The sequence below is a fragment of the Tenrec ecaudatus genome, chromosome 12 (genome assembly GCF_050624435.1).
Source record: "Tenrec ecaudatus isolate mTenEca1 chromosome 12, mTenEca1.hap1, whole genome shotgun sequence".
NCBI classification, from domain to species: Eukaryota; Metazoa; Chordata; class Mammalia; order Afrosoricida; family Tenrecidae; genus Tenrec; species Tenrec ecaudatus.
In genome coordinates, this window is record NC_134541.1 from 96,674,726 (window position 1) to 96,689,712 (window position 14,987).

Below are 14,987 nucleotides of genomic sequence, written 5' to 3' on the forward strand. Positions count from 1 at the left end.
CCAGAAAAGGGCTGTAGTGCTGCTGCTGTCCACTTATGAGTGGCACCTGCATATCGTGCAGAGCCGACCGTAAACCAAGCATGACTTTTTTGGTCTTCACTTAAAGTATGGTAAGGAACTCCCCAGGAGGCCATAGGTGCAGACTGGGAGAACGGAGGCAATGTAACAGGAGTGGAGACTGTTGGCATTTGGGCCACTTCTTCTTGCAGCTTACTTGTTCCTTCAGGTCCTGCTTTGGCCCGATCTCGTATATACCACTTCCATTTAACAAGGGAGTGTTGCTGCGCACATCCAACTTTATGATTACGTGGGTCAGACAATAGCCACTTCATGATAGGTAATTCAGGCCTCATGGTGACTTGGTGGCCCATGGTGAGGCCTTCAGTCTCCAGCCAGGCCCAGTAACAGGCCAACAGCTGTTTTTCAAAGGGGGAGTAGTTGCTTGCAGAGGATGGCAAGACTTTACTCCAAAATCCCAATGGTCTATCTACGCTGTGATTCACCAATAGGGGTCTGCCAAAGACTGCACACTGCATCTTGATCTACAACTGACACCTCTAGCACCATTGGGTCAGCTGGATCATATGGTCCCAGTGGCAAAGCAGCTTGCACGGCAGCCTGCACTTGTTGAAGAGCCTTTTCTTGTTCTGGGCCCCACTCAAAAATGGAGGCTTTTCGTGTCACTTGATAAATAGGTCGAAGTAGAACACCCAAGTGAGGAATATGTTGCCTCCAAAATCCGAAGAGGCCCACTAGGCGTTGTGCCTCTTTTTTAGTCGTTGGGGGAGCTAAATGTAATAGCTTATCCTTCACTTTAGTAGGAATATCTCGACATGCCCCACACCACTGGACCCCTAGAAATTGTACTGATGTGGAGGGTACCTGAATCTTTGTTGGGTTAATTTCCCAACCCCTTGTACGCAGATATTGTACCAATGAATTTAGAGTCTTTGATACATCCTCCTGAGTGCGTCCAATCAGCATAATGTCATCAATATAATGGACCAGTGTGACATGCTGTGGAATAGACAGGTGGTCAAGGTCCCTTCGGACTAAATTATGGCACAGGGCAGAAGAGTTGATGTACTCCTGGGGGAGAGTTGTGAAAGTATATTGTTGCCCTTGCCAGGTGAAGGCAAACTGCTTCTGGTGGGCCTTTGAGACTGGTATGGAGAAGAAGGCATTAGCCAGATCAATAGCTGCATACCATGTACCAGGAGAAGTATTAATTTGCTCAAGCAATGTAATCACATCTGGGCCAGCAGCTGCAATTGGAGCTGACGATAATCCACTGTCATTCTCCAGGATCCATCTGTCTTCGTTACAGGCCAAATTGGTGAACTAAATGGGGGAGGTAGTAGGAATCACCACCCCTGCATCTTTCAAGTCTTTGATGGTGGCACTGATCTCTGCAATCCCTCCAGGCATGCGGTATTGCTCTTGGTTTACTCTTTTCCTAGGTAATGGCAATTCTAATGGTGTCCACTTGGCCTTTCCTACCATGATAGCCCTTATTCCACATTTTAGGGATCCGATATGGGGGTTCTGCCAGTTACTAAGTATGTCTATTCCAATGATGCATTCTGGAACTGGGGAAATAACCACAGGATGGGTCCCGGGGCCCACTGGACCCACAGTGAGGCGTACTTGAGCTAAAACTCCATTGATAGCTTGACCTCCATAAGCCCCCACTCTGATTGGTGGGCCTTTGAAACATTTTGGGTCTCCTGGAATTAGTGTCAGTTCTGAGCCGGTGTCTAGTAATCCCCGAAAAGTTTGATTATTTCCTTTCCCCCAATGAACAGTCACGCTTGTGAAAGGCCGCAGGTCCCTTTGGGGAAGGCTAGAAGGAAGACTAACAGTATAAACCTTCAGTGATGTAGCAGGATCCTCCTTACAAGGGACCCGGCCTCCCCTTCATTCAAGGGGTTGTGGGTCTGTAAACTGGCTCAGGTCTGGGAATTGATTGAGCGATCGTGACTGTCTATTCTGCTGTTCACCTGATCTACCATTCTTTTGCCTGTACAGATCACGTAAATATTTAGTAGGCTTCCCATCTATTTCATTCCTAGGGACACTGCGGCTAAGTAGCCAATGCCATAATTCCACACGAGACAGGTTGCTTTGATTGTTATTGAAAACTCGTTGTCTATTATAACCACGCCCACCCTGTCTCCGTGGATCCAGTGCTGACACCTGCCCTCTACCATCACGGGGACCAATCAGCCCCATTGTGGGCAAATGTCGGAGTTCGCTTCGGGCAGTGGCCACTGTTAATCCTGGTGCACATAGAATAGCAATTACAGGAGTCTTAAGAGATGCTGGGGCCCACTTCACAAACTTGTTCCTTATGGTTGTGGTAAAGGGCATGTCTTCAGGTCACCCCCTTTTTGGATCTATGGGAATATCTTGATAGATCCATTCTAACATACCAATTTCTCTAAGCTTTTGGATGCCTTCCTCTACAGTGTACCAAGGCAGGTCAGGGTCTTCAAGTTGGTCTAATCTAGGCCATCTGGCAGTCCATGCTTCATTGAACTAACCAAATAAAGACTTAGATCCTTTTTTAGCCTGTCTCGCAGAGACATTGAAAGAAGAGTCTGTGCTTAGGGGTCCCATATCCAGAAACTCAGACTGGTCTAATATTACATTTCGTGCACCAGTATCCCACACCCTGAGTAACCATTCCCAGGGGTATTCTCCAGGCTTTTGCTTGTACGTATTTGAGAACTCAAGCAGGTCTTTATGTGTGTAGCACACTTCTTCTTGGATAATCTTCTCAACCTCACCATTAGGAGGTTTCTGAAACTTCATTTTAGTGACAGGTCTAGTGGAAATAATGGGTGCTGAGGGTGTTTCCTGGGTGCTCTCAGCAATACCTTGCGAGGCATCTTCCTCAGGTAATGCTACTGATGCAGCCCCACCTGGCCTATCAACTTGAATCGTTTGGCTAATCTGCTCAGGTGTTTCTAAGGGCTCAATATCCTCTACTTCCGGATCATCAGCCCCTATGTTCCCATCCCATGTTTCAGGGTCCCAACTTTTCCCAATGAATGCCCTTACTTTGGTTTCAGACACTGCTCTAGATCTGCAATTCAGCTGCCGTTGTCATTCAGCCACTCGTATAATGAGACTCTGGACCTGGTTCTCAGCAATGTCAGCTCTTTTACTAGAGGAGAGAAGGCTCTCCTTTGTAGCACAGATGGAAGTTTTCAAATCTGTTAGTCTGCATGTGAGGCGTGCTTTTGAGGCTCTGAGATCATCCCTCTCCTTAATAACACTTTCCATCGTATGAAGGACCAGCCAACCAGCTTCGCTATACTTGTCATTTTCACAAAACTCCTGGAAAATATCAAATATACGATTGCCAAGAGCATCTCCTTTATCCAGCATGTCATCTACTTTAGGTGCTACTTTAATATTATCTTTGCTATTTCAGACCATGGATTAGTACGGGTAGTAGACGTATCCCCGTCAAGACTAAATAGGTTGGAAAACCAATTTAAGAAATCCATATTTGGTGCCAAAGGGACCAGGTATAAGGCATCATGCAAAAAAAAAAGAATATGTGTGCGTGTGTGTGTATATATATATATATATACCATAATGAATGAAGGGGGAAGTGCAGAGTGGAGACCCAAGGCCCAAGCGTCGGCCACTGGAGATCCCCTCAGAGAGGGGTTTAGGAGAGGAGATGGGTCAGTCAGGGTGCGAGGTAGTGCCGATGAAGAGCAAAGCTTTCCCCCAGATTCTGGATGCTTCCTCCCCCCAACTACCATGATCCGAATTCTACCTTAGAGGGCTGGATAGGGCAGAGGTTGTACATTGGTAATATGAGGGCTGGAGGCACAGGAAATCCAGGGTGGATGATATCTTCTGGACCAAGGGTGTGAGGGATGATGCTGGGAGAGTATAGGGTGAGTGGGTTGGAAGGGGGAACTGATTACAAGGATCCACATGTGACCTCCTCCCTGGGAGAGGGACGGCAGAAAATGTGGGAAGGGAGACTTGGGATAGAGCAAGATATGACAAAATAACGATGTATAAATTACAAAGGGCACATGAGGGAGGGGGGAAAGGGGAGGGAGGAGGGGAAAAAAAGGACCTGATGCAAAGGGCCTAAGTGGAGAGCAAATGCTTTGAGAATGATTGGGGCGGGGAATGTATGCATGTGCTTTATACAATTGATGTATGTATATGTATGGATTGTGATAAGAGTTGTATGAGTCCCTAATAAAATGTAAAAAAAGAAAGAAAAGAAAATGATTAGGGCAAAGAATGTACAGATGTGCTTTACACAATTGATGTATGTATATGTATGGACTGTGGTAAGAGTTGTATGAGCCCCTAATAAAACGTTTAAAAGAAAAAAGAGAAATCCATATTTGTCAAACTGGCTGCAGCGCCAGGCCAGGCGCAGGGGCGGCGGAGGCAGTGACGAGGGCGGCGTGAGAGCGAGGCTCTGTCCCTGCGCAGGCCCAGGCCAGCGGCGGCTAGGAGGGCGAGGCATGCTGACCTGCAGGCCGCGAGAGGCGGCAGCGGCGGCAAGGGGCGCAGGGGTTCCTGGGAGGCGCAGCGTCAGGCCCCGGCGCGCGCCCGCCGCCCCTTCCCCGCGCCGCGGCCGCCCGGGCAACTTGTGGCCAAAGTTTGGCCCCAGCCTCCGGAGTGCGCGGGGGGGCCCGCGAAGTTGGCTGTGGCCCCCGCCGCGGCTCGGGCCGGCCCATGGCCCGCGCGCCCCCGCCGGAGCCCCTGGGCGGCCGGGCTCCTGCCCCCGGGGCCCCCGGGCCTCAACGCCAGTGCGCCTCCCCCGGCCCCGGGCCCGCGCACGCGTGGGAAAGTTGGCCTGGAACCGGCCCGACCAGTTCCGCCGGCGCGCACACCGGCCGCAGAAGTTGGTGCTGCAAAACTTTTTTGGGGGGTTCCGCGGGAGCCCCCGTGCGTCGGGACCGGATGCGCGCTGGCTAGCGACCCCTGCGCCGAGAGAGGTACCCCCAGAGCGACGCGCAGCGGGGGCGCCCCGGACCCGCGGCCCGGGGGCTATGGCCATGGTGGCCGGAGGCTGGGGCGGCCCCGGCGGCGGTGGAGACGCGAATGGCGTGGACAAGGTGGGTGGCTACCCGCCCGCCACCGAGGACTCGGCCTCGCCCCCGGGCGCCGCCAGCGACGCCGAGCAGGGCGACGAGGAGCGGCAGGGGCTGCAGGTGGACTGTGTGGTGTGCGGGGACAAGGCGAGCGCAAGCACTAGGGCGTCCTCACCTGCCAGGGCTGCAAGAGCTTCTTCAAGCGGAGCATACTCCTCAACCTCAGCTACACCTGCAGGTCCAACCGTGACTGCCAGATTGACCAGCACCACCGGAACCAGTGTCAGTACTGTTGCCTCAAGAAGTGTTCCGGTCGGCATGCGCAAAGAGGCCGTGCAGCGGGGCCGCAGCCCCCACTCGCCGCCAGGTCCTGGCGCCGCGTCTCCGGCAGCCCCCCCGGGCTTGGCGCTGGCGGAGGCGGTGGGCGGAGACCTCTTCCCTGGCCAGCCAGTGTGGGAGCTGATCGCACAGCTGCTGCGCGCCAAGCCCTACCTGGCGGTGGCCGGCCACTTTGGCACGGGCGCGGCGAGCGCCTTCGGCCCGGGCGGCGCGGGCGCGGTGCTGGGCATCGATAACGTGTGTGGAGCTGGCGGCGCGGCTGCTCTTCAGCACCATGGAGTGGGCGCGCCACGCGCCCTTCTTCCCCGAGCTGCCCGTGGCCGACCAGGTGGCCCTGCTGCGGCTCAGCTGGAGCGAGCTGTTCCTGCTGAACGCGGCGGAGGCCGCCCTGACCCTGCACACTGCGCCTCTGCTGGCCGCAGCCGGGCTGCACACCGCTCCCATGGCCGCCGAGCGGGCGGTGGCCTTCATGGACCAGGTGCGCGCCTTCCAGGAGCAAGTGGACAAGCTGGGCCGCCTGCAGGTGGACTCGGCGGAGTATGGCTGCCTCAAGGCCATCGCGCTCTTTACTCTTGATGCCTGTGGCCTCTCAGACCCAGCACACGTGGAGAGGCTGCAGGAGAAGGCGCAGGTGGCCCTGACCGAGTACATGCTGACCCAGTACCCAGCCCAGCCCCAGTGCTTCGGCCGCCTGCTGCTGCGTCTGCCTGCCCTGCGCGCCGTCCCAGCCTCACTCATCTCTCAGCTGTTCTTCATGCGCCTGGTGGGCAAGACACCCGTTGAGACGCTGATCCGAGACATGCTGCTCTCGGGGAGTACTTTCAACTGGCCTTAGGGCTCCGGCCAGTGACCGACCTCCAGCGACACAGATGCTCGGGGTCCCCAGGCCAAGGATAGGGACAGCCTCCCCAAGTGGCTAACCAGAACCATGACTAGGGCGAAAGATCATTATGTAATATGCAGTAGCCCTTAGTGACCCTGGTTACAATTTGACTCGGAGGCTACTGGACTTCAGAGCCTTACAAGCCTGGAAGGTTTATTTCAGGCACAGCAAGCACATGCCTCGGCGGTGCTGACTTGCGTTCTGCACCTGGATAGGCACCTGAAGTCATTTGGAGAGGATGTCTATGTAAGTTGGTTTTACATAAATTTCTGTGCTGGATTCCTTGTGCTTGTGGATTTTCTTGTCCTTCTTGGTTTGCTGTTATTTTACTACTGAGTTGGCTTTTGTGGTTTTCTTCATTTTGATGAGGTTTCTTTCCTATTTCTTACGACATTCCCTTGATAGTTATTTTCTTATCTAGTGTAAGATGGTCATGTTTCTCTTGTGTACTGCTTGCCTTCCTCTCCATACAGTTTCTTTGCATGTACTTTTCTCCCCCTATTTGCTTCGTGTTTGTCTCCATTGCAGATTGATATTTGTAGCTCTCTCTTTTCAGTCTTGTGTCATATTTGCAGAACTGCTTCACCTTGGTTACTGTCTGGTGGGGACTGCCTTGCTCATTGATCTCAGGTTTATGTTTGCTCTTCCTTTTGATTCTCCATCCATAGAATAGCCTTCGTATTTTTTTATAACTCATTCCGCTGCTTTGGATTTCTGGAATTCTCCTTGACTGAAAATGCCCTTATTTCTTCTTCATATTTTGCTGGATTTAAGATCCTTGCTTGGCAGTTATTTCTTTTAAAGTTTCATATATGTTGTCACGTTGCCTTATGCCTGCAGAGGTTTGTTGAAGGAAAACAAACAAACAGAAAACCACACTCAGCTTAATTGTTTGCTTTCCCTTTGCAGACCCCCTGCTGGGGCTGCTTCCATAAATGTGCTCCTTACAGTTCTGCTCACAGGCGTGCCCTCGTGGCTCTCAGATTTTGCGTCCATGGCTTTATTCTGAGAAGTCCACTCTCCCATGCCATTTTCCCTGAGCCTTTGGATCCCTCTCCTAGGGAATGCTACTGTAGGTCTGATACGTCTGCTTGACTTACTGTAGATGGCCAACCAATGAATGACTACATCAACCCCGCAAGCTCCAATACTGGACAGAGAATCTGTGCTGAGTGGGCCATATCAATAAACTGAGACTTATCAGAGTTTATGTTCCTTGCACAATAATCGCACAACCTTTATAACGATCCTGACACATAGTCTGCAGGTTTCTGTCTGCACAAGTTAAGGAATTCTAGAATATTTTTGGGGGGTAGAGCATAGCTGTTCCTGGCCCAACACCTGGGCTTCACTTTGGGAACTTGCTATGAGTTAAGTCTAGGTAGAGGTCTGGAGGCCATAAACCGTGGGAGGTGTTTCCTGGGCCCATGCAGCGGTGTCTTGCTCCAGATACAGCCTAAGCACCATTATCGGCACACATCCCAAACTCAGTCATTTGGACGCATGGGGACCCTACAGGACAGAGTAGACCTGCTCCTGTGGGTTCTGAGACTGTAATTCTTCATGAGAGAAGAAAACCTGGTCTTTTGTTAGGGGAGCTGCCCTTGGTTTGACCTTTCTGCTCTTGTGTTTTGTAGCACAGAGGATGATCACTGTGCCATCAGGGCCAGGGATGAAAACACCTTCTTGGTTCGTAGTGATAGATTTCTCAAAACTTACCGAGAGATGTGGGGTATGTACAGTAGCTTTAGGGCTTGCATCAGACATCAGAACCAATTTAGACAACTCATCTTTTCTCATTCTGTTTCTTTAGAACCTCTCCTGGTCCCGTCAAGTCAACTCTGATGCGGAACAACCCTCTACAACAGGGTAAGCTTCCCCTCTGTGTTCCAGAGACTGTAATTCATTATTGCATTAAAATGTTTCTTCCTGTTGCTGTGGTGTAACACGTGGTTTTGAACTGTTGACCTTGACCTTAGCAGCCAATACATAAGCGCTATGCCACCAGGGTTCTCTAGAGAAGCAAGACCAAGGATACTTGTATGATACATGTATGGACAAATAGTGATTTATATCCACAATTGCCTAAACAGCTATAGAAGCAGGTAAGTCCAGTTTGGTTCAAGTTCATCGGTCATATATAAGCGGGAGACTTCTCCTGTCTCATAGAGCTACGGGAACTGATGGACATGAAAGAGGAAGATACAGGAAGAGGGTCTCGGGTGGGGAAGGCAGCGCTGCATGAATCTGAGGTGGGATGAATCAATACAAGTTGACATTCCACTGATGGTTAGTGTGATCAGTAGATGACCTAACAGGAAATTGACAAACCAGATGTAGAATCCAGAAGTGGACAAAGGGAAATGGGCAAGACAAAGCACGCTTCTGCACAGGATTCCTCTTATAATAGAGACGACAACCCAGAAGAGGGCTCATGGGACTTACACCTGATCGATAGGTTGGACTCTAACTCTATTTTCACACAAACAGGTCCAGCTGACAGAAATTCTAATGATCACAGATGAGAAAGAGAATGTTCAAATGTGGTGCACAAAAGGAAAATTAGGACCGCCTCATTCCTCATAAGACACGATGCTTTCTCATTGTCTTTTCCGATAAGAGCAGAACTTTGTGTATCAGCAATTGACGCCGTCTGGCACTTCTGAGTGATGTAACTCTCTCTCTATATGTATCTGATGAATCCACAACTGATGAAAGCGTAGATAGTTGATGGTCCTATGACATTCACATTCAACATCAGAAACCAGCAAGGCACTGTGATCTTGTAACTTGGTTTAGTAGGGAAGCACAAAGAGCTTATGTTTGGGTATAAGATCCCATTTGGAATCTTTACTAGCAAGTTAATTGGATTGACCTTATTACTCTGTGTGTAGATCTATTCACACAAACACTGCGAAAGCACCTTCTTTTGTTGACCCTCCGATTCTTCTTTCATTCGTTAAGCACAACTTAACTGCTCAAATGTTCCTGAAATTAGAATTTTATTGAAGAGTAGTATTTTTCATTTTTCTCTCAGCTCTGCCAATAGTGGTGGGTGGGTCAACAAGAAGGAAGTCCATTCGTGCTACAACTCCAGAAATATCTGGTGATTAGAGCTAACTGCATACCTCTGAAATCAGAGGTAAATACTGGTTCTGAAACTTGAGGACATAAACAAGGCTCCTTCTACCAGGAAAGAAAAGAACACACTGCCATCCCGGAAGAGATTGTGGAAATTGTAACGTTGTAGCAGAAGCTTACAATAATAAAATGAAACATGATAGTAAAACAAACTCCACTGGAAGGAAAAAAGCCAAAAGAAGATGAAAATTGATGAGATAAACCAAAATTATTAGAGGAACAATCTACTATGTCCATTTTATTTATTATTTTTAGTAGGTTCGTTTTCCTTCATTTCCTTGAATGAGAGTTTTAGACAGGAAAGTCACAGGCAATATAGTTCAATGCAAAGCAGAAGAATTGTAAGCAAAAACTTTAAATTAGTAGAGATGACCAACAATTCAGTTGTAGTAAGAAGCTATTACCATCCATCCCTAGGAGGTAATGACAATGCTATGTGGTGATGTTACTTAAGCCCAGGGGCTGGAAGCCCATATCCAGTGTTGAAATCATGGGGTCAGAACTGGAAGCATAGCGCTGTTTACCACTAGCAGTCTACACAAACAAACAAACAAACCAAAACATCCACAATGAAACTTGTTGAATTGAACTAGAACTCTAAGAGACTATATGAGAAAGACCAACAGTAAAAAAAACTTGATCAGAACAAACTGTGGGTAGCACCGTGAAGAACGGGAATTCCAGAACACTTCCCTGTGCTCGTGCAGAACCTGTGCCTGGTTCAAGAGGAAGTCAGGAGAGAGAACAAGGGCACACTGTGTGCTTTAACATCATCAAAGGTTTGTGTCAGGCCTGCATCCTCTAACCCTACTTACTCAGTCTGTATGCTGAGCAAGCACTCAGAGAGGCTAGATTACCTGAATAAGCCTGCACATCAGGACTGGAGGAATCTTTATTAATACCCTGTGCTATGCAGGTGACAACCTTGTTTGGCGAAAGTGAGGGGGATTCAAACATTTGCTGATAAAGTTCAAGGGCAGAAGCCTTCAGCATGGGTTACAACTCAATGAAAGAAAACGTAAATCTTCATAACTGGACCAATATGTAGCAGGGGATAAATGGAATAAAATGTGAAGTTGGTAAGGATTTCATCTTGCTTGGATCCATAATCAATACTCATGGAAGCAGCCGTCAAGTGACCAAGCTACACTTTGTTTTGGGTCAATCTCTACAACCCCTGTTTAAAGCATTGAGAAGCAAGGATTATACTCTGAGGACTAAGGTGGGCTCGACCTAAACCAAGGTCTTCCCAATGGTCTACTCTGCATGTGAAAATTGCACATTGAAAATGGAAGACCAAAGAAAATCCAACGCACTTGAACCGCGGTGTTGGAGAAGATTATTGAAAGTATATGGACTGCCAGAAGAACGAACAGACCAATCCTGGAAGAAGGACAGCCAGAATGCTCCTTAGAGGCAAGGATGGTGAGTCTTTGTCAAACCGAGGAAGGCCGTAGACGAGATTGCGAGATTGATTGACAGTGACTGTGTCACTGCGAACTCCACCCTACGAACAAGTGGGAGGATGGCACAGGAAGGACCAGGTGGTGTGTTTCCTTCTGGGGAGCTGGGAGTAGGAATGACTTGATGGCCCCTGACAGCAACATCAACTACAGAACAATCTCTCAAACAAGATATTGAAGAAAAGTATAGGTTCATTTATGTAACCTTCAAAATCGGACCAAAATTCAACATCAGAGAGGCATCCATCTACACTCAGTGATTATTAGAAATGGCAGGATAGTGCCTCACTCCAGTGGAGAGAGATGAGGTGAGTGGTTTCAGGAATATTTAAATAAGAACAAATTTTCAAAACAGTTCTTATATATTTTGTTTCCCCTAAGCAAATAACACAAGACAATATTAATTTTATACCAATATGAAAAAATTAAAATACAAGCTCACAGCCTACATATGTAGAGAAATAATTGAAAACATTGACCAGCTTTAGAACAGGGGACTGGAAGTATGTGTGATTAAGAAGGAAAATGCTGATCTTTCTTTGAAGTTTTCTGTTGTCTATGACTTTATTAAATCTCTTCAAATTTCTTTGGAAAAAATGAACAAGTCCAAATAGTTTATAAATAATTCTTCACTGTAGATCTTGAGTCACTGCTACAGTTCAAAGTGCATGTCCAATTCTCATTTTTCTAAATCGACTAACTTTGTATTTAATTTTTAATGTGTTTCCATTTTAAGATTATTTCTTTATCTTTTAATTTTAGTATTTTAACATTGTATTAACATATAACTCATACATCACACACATTAGTGATTCAAACATCAAGAATTGTGCGATCTTTGCCACAATCCACGTTGGAGTATTTTCAACATTCTTGCATCCATCAGTACTAGCATCCCCTGTCCCCCTGTGTCTTCTAGTGTAGTCAGAGAAACCGATTGAGCTATATGTTTACCTATCCAGAATTTCTGATAAAAATCATACAAAATGGGAAAATATAGCAACCATAAAATAGAACCGAACAGTCTCCTTGCAAAAGTAATTAAAAACTAGGACAGGTTAAAAATGGGTCAAAAGCAAGGATCAACCTTGAAGCCCCTCCCAGGGAGACAAAGAACAGAAAAGTGGGTGAGGGGCGATGGAGGACGATATAAGATTTGGACAAAATGATCTGTAATTTATCAAGGGCTCATGAAGGAGATTCCCAGGGGAAGTGGGGGGAAGAAATGGGGAGCGGATATCAGGGGCTCAAGTGGGAAGAGACTTGAAAATGATGATGGCATTTTTAGGTGCAAATGTGCCTGACACACTGGAGAAATGTATGGATTGTGATAAGAGATTTAAGAGCCCCAATAAAAGTATTAAAAAATGGATCAAGGGGGGAAAATGTTAATATCTAAAATAATTAAAAGCAATCTGCAGCAGGGGTCAGAAAACTCTAACTTATAAGTTCTATGCAGCTCCTTCAGCAAGGATATGTGACTATGATGTAAAATTGAAAATGAAGATAACACCATGATACTTTCATTTATAGTATTACTTAAAATTTTCCTTATTTATAAATATATTTTATAGCTCTTGAATAATTTTTAAATTATTGTTATGTACCACGATGGCTAATGAATATAAAAAAATTTGTTGACCCCTTATCTCAGTGATTCACTTTCCAATTCACCCTGTCTGTGGACCAGATTGTTTACACGGGTATTCAATCAACTGAGGGAATTAACTAGAGGCTCAACGCACAGAAGGTCTACGCAAACGGAGGGGGCTTTCACTGTCATCCTTAGCCTTCTGCTAACCAGGTTTTCAGAATTTAAACTCTAATATAATTCCCTCCTCTAATCTTAGAGTCTACTATTCCAGATCCTTGGATCACACGACTACTTTGGCACTTCACCTAGATGGTTGCTTGTTAAGACAAGTTGTTAAGACACTACATGCTAGATGCTATTGTTGCTGATCACAGGGCACTATCTGATTTCTCCCCCCACACTTTTCTCTAGCACCCAGCTCTTCAGTGATCACTTCATGAGTTTAAGTATGGAGCCACAGTGTAATAACAGTTCTTCGATAAGGGTTTATGGTTAATGCCATATGGAGTAACGGAGACTGAGTGTTTACAGGAGCTGAGACCACCAAATCTTTCTCCTTTTGAAAGGTCTATGGACATAAATTGACACACGTTTTCTTAACTGCCATCCTGGCCACAACTGACTGAGCCCAGGCTTGGCATAATCTGACGTACAGGTTGCTCTTGTCAATTTCTGTGGAGGTGATTCCAACTCATGGCAACTCACATGTGGAGCATAACTGGTCTGGGGTTTTCAAAAGTCTGTTCTTTCAAGACCAAGTCACCAGGTCTGTCTTTGGAGGCTCTCTCCCCAACCTTGTGGCTACGAGGTAGATCATTTGTGCCACTCAGCCACCAAATCTGTAAGTTGGCCAGAAACCCTTCATCAATTCCTTGTGATAGAGAACTGGTTGACTTCAGGCAGCAATGCTGAAGCACAATAATGCGTGAGAGAGGGATGGCTCTGAACCAGCAAAAGCCAAGGTAAAGAAGAGACTGCAGGTGTAGCCCACCAAAGGCTGAGCCCTCTTCCCCACTTGAAACATATTTCCTTTATTATATGTAAATTTGCCTCCCAAAAGTGTTTTTTCTTAAAATCAGCACACTGTTGGTGCTGATCAGTTCAAACATTTTCTCTAACAGAACAAACAAATGATACACAATTGGTGGCAAGTTGGGTTGCAGTTGCAATGGGGCCCCCAGAGTCCTGAAGGTTAGAGGAACCAAAGAGCTGCAATGCAAATTCTCATGACTGAAAACCAACATCACCGCCATTGAGGTGATTCACCTGCTGGCAATCCGACAGGACAAGGTAGAATGGCCCCTGGGTTCCTGAAGCTGACTCTTCACAGCAGGCCGTAGCCTTCTCCTTCTCCCAGCTAACAGGATGATTGTCACAGGACCAAAGGGGTTTTGTAAAACAAGAATACGAATGAAACGAGAACAAGGCTGGACATACAATATTATTAATAAATCAAGAGATTTTCATATGAAAGTGCAGCACAGAGCTGGAACCAGAGGCCAGAGAGGCACGTGGCTGTTGACAGTAGCATCTGAATGCTTAATAAATTCTAATTACTTAGAGAAATAGACATTAATATTTCTCAGATGAAACGTTAAAATAGCCAAGTCCCTCACGAGGCTCTTGCTTCACTTTCATATAACACACCCCTTGTCCATGATTTTATGAGCTTTTTCTCTCCACCTTCACATCCAAGTTTAACCACACACACAAAAAAAATGCCTGCAACTTTAGTGTACTTGACTGGTTTTAGAAGCAAATAACGAAAACAACTTTGACCATGTAATAATCTTTTCAGGTTAACTTTTCTCAATGCTTTTGAATTTAAATGAATTTTCAGCTCGTTATGTTTATGATGTGAGGCTTTATAGAAATGAGCTAATAGGAATGCACAGTAACCAAGAAGGGCTCTTATTTAAGATAAACTCATGACACAGTGGCCTATGCATTGGGCTGATAACCACAGCTTAGAGGTTCAACCTCACCAGCCAATCCACGGCAGAAAGATGAGGCTCTCTTCCTGTAAAGATACAGTCTCAGAAACCTTAAGGAGCAGCACTACTCTGTCCTCAAGGGTTAGTATGGTCAGGAATGAACTTGATGGCAGTGAGTTGTGGGGCAACTAAGAGCCAAAGGGCCTTTATCTTCCTGAATGCAAAAGCAGGGGAGAGAGAGAGGCAATTCAGTGGGTCAGAAAGCCTCCTGCTTAGGCGCTTTGAAGTCTGTGGCTTGAATACAATCTTCTCCACTAACTATCTCTACAAAGGCTCACCAATTTCTGGGTTAAAAGAGTAACGGAGGCAGCCTCCAAACCTAAAATTATCTGACTCCAGGGTCCATGTTTCTTTCTTTCTTTTAATATTTTTCAAAATAAATTAAGTGGAGATTTACATTTCAGATCATCCAATTGGTACATAACAACTTAAACTACTTACCAAAACACTCAGTAGCTTGACCTGCTGTCCTCATTTGATTTCTCCCCTCCC

The 14,987-nt window shown here is 46.7% G+C and overlaps 1 pseudogene; it reads left to right on the forward strand.

The window, feature by feature from the left end:
- Nucleotides 1–5,039: 5,039 nt before the first annotated feature.
- Nucleotides 5,040–6,270, forward strand: LOC142423024 (nuclear receptor subfamily 2 group F member 6 pseudogene; annotated as a pseudogene).
- Nucleotides 6,271–14,987: the final 8,717 nt, after the last annotated feature.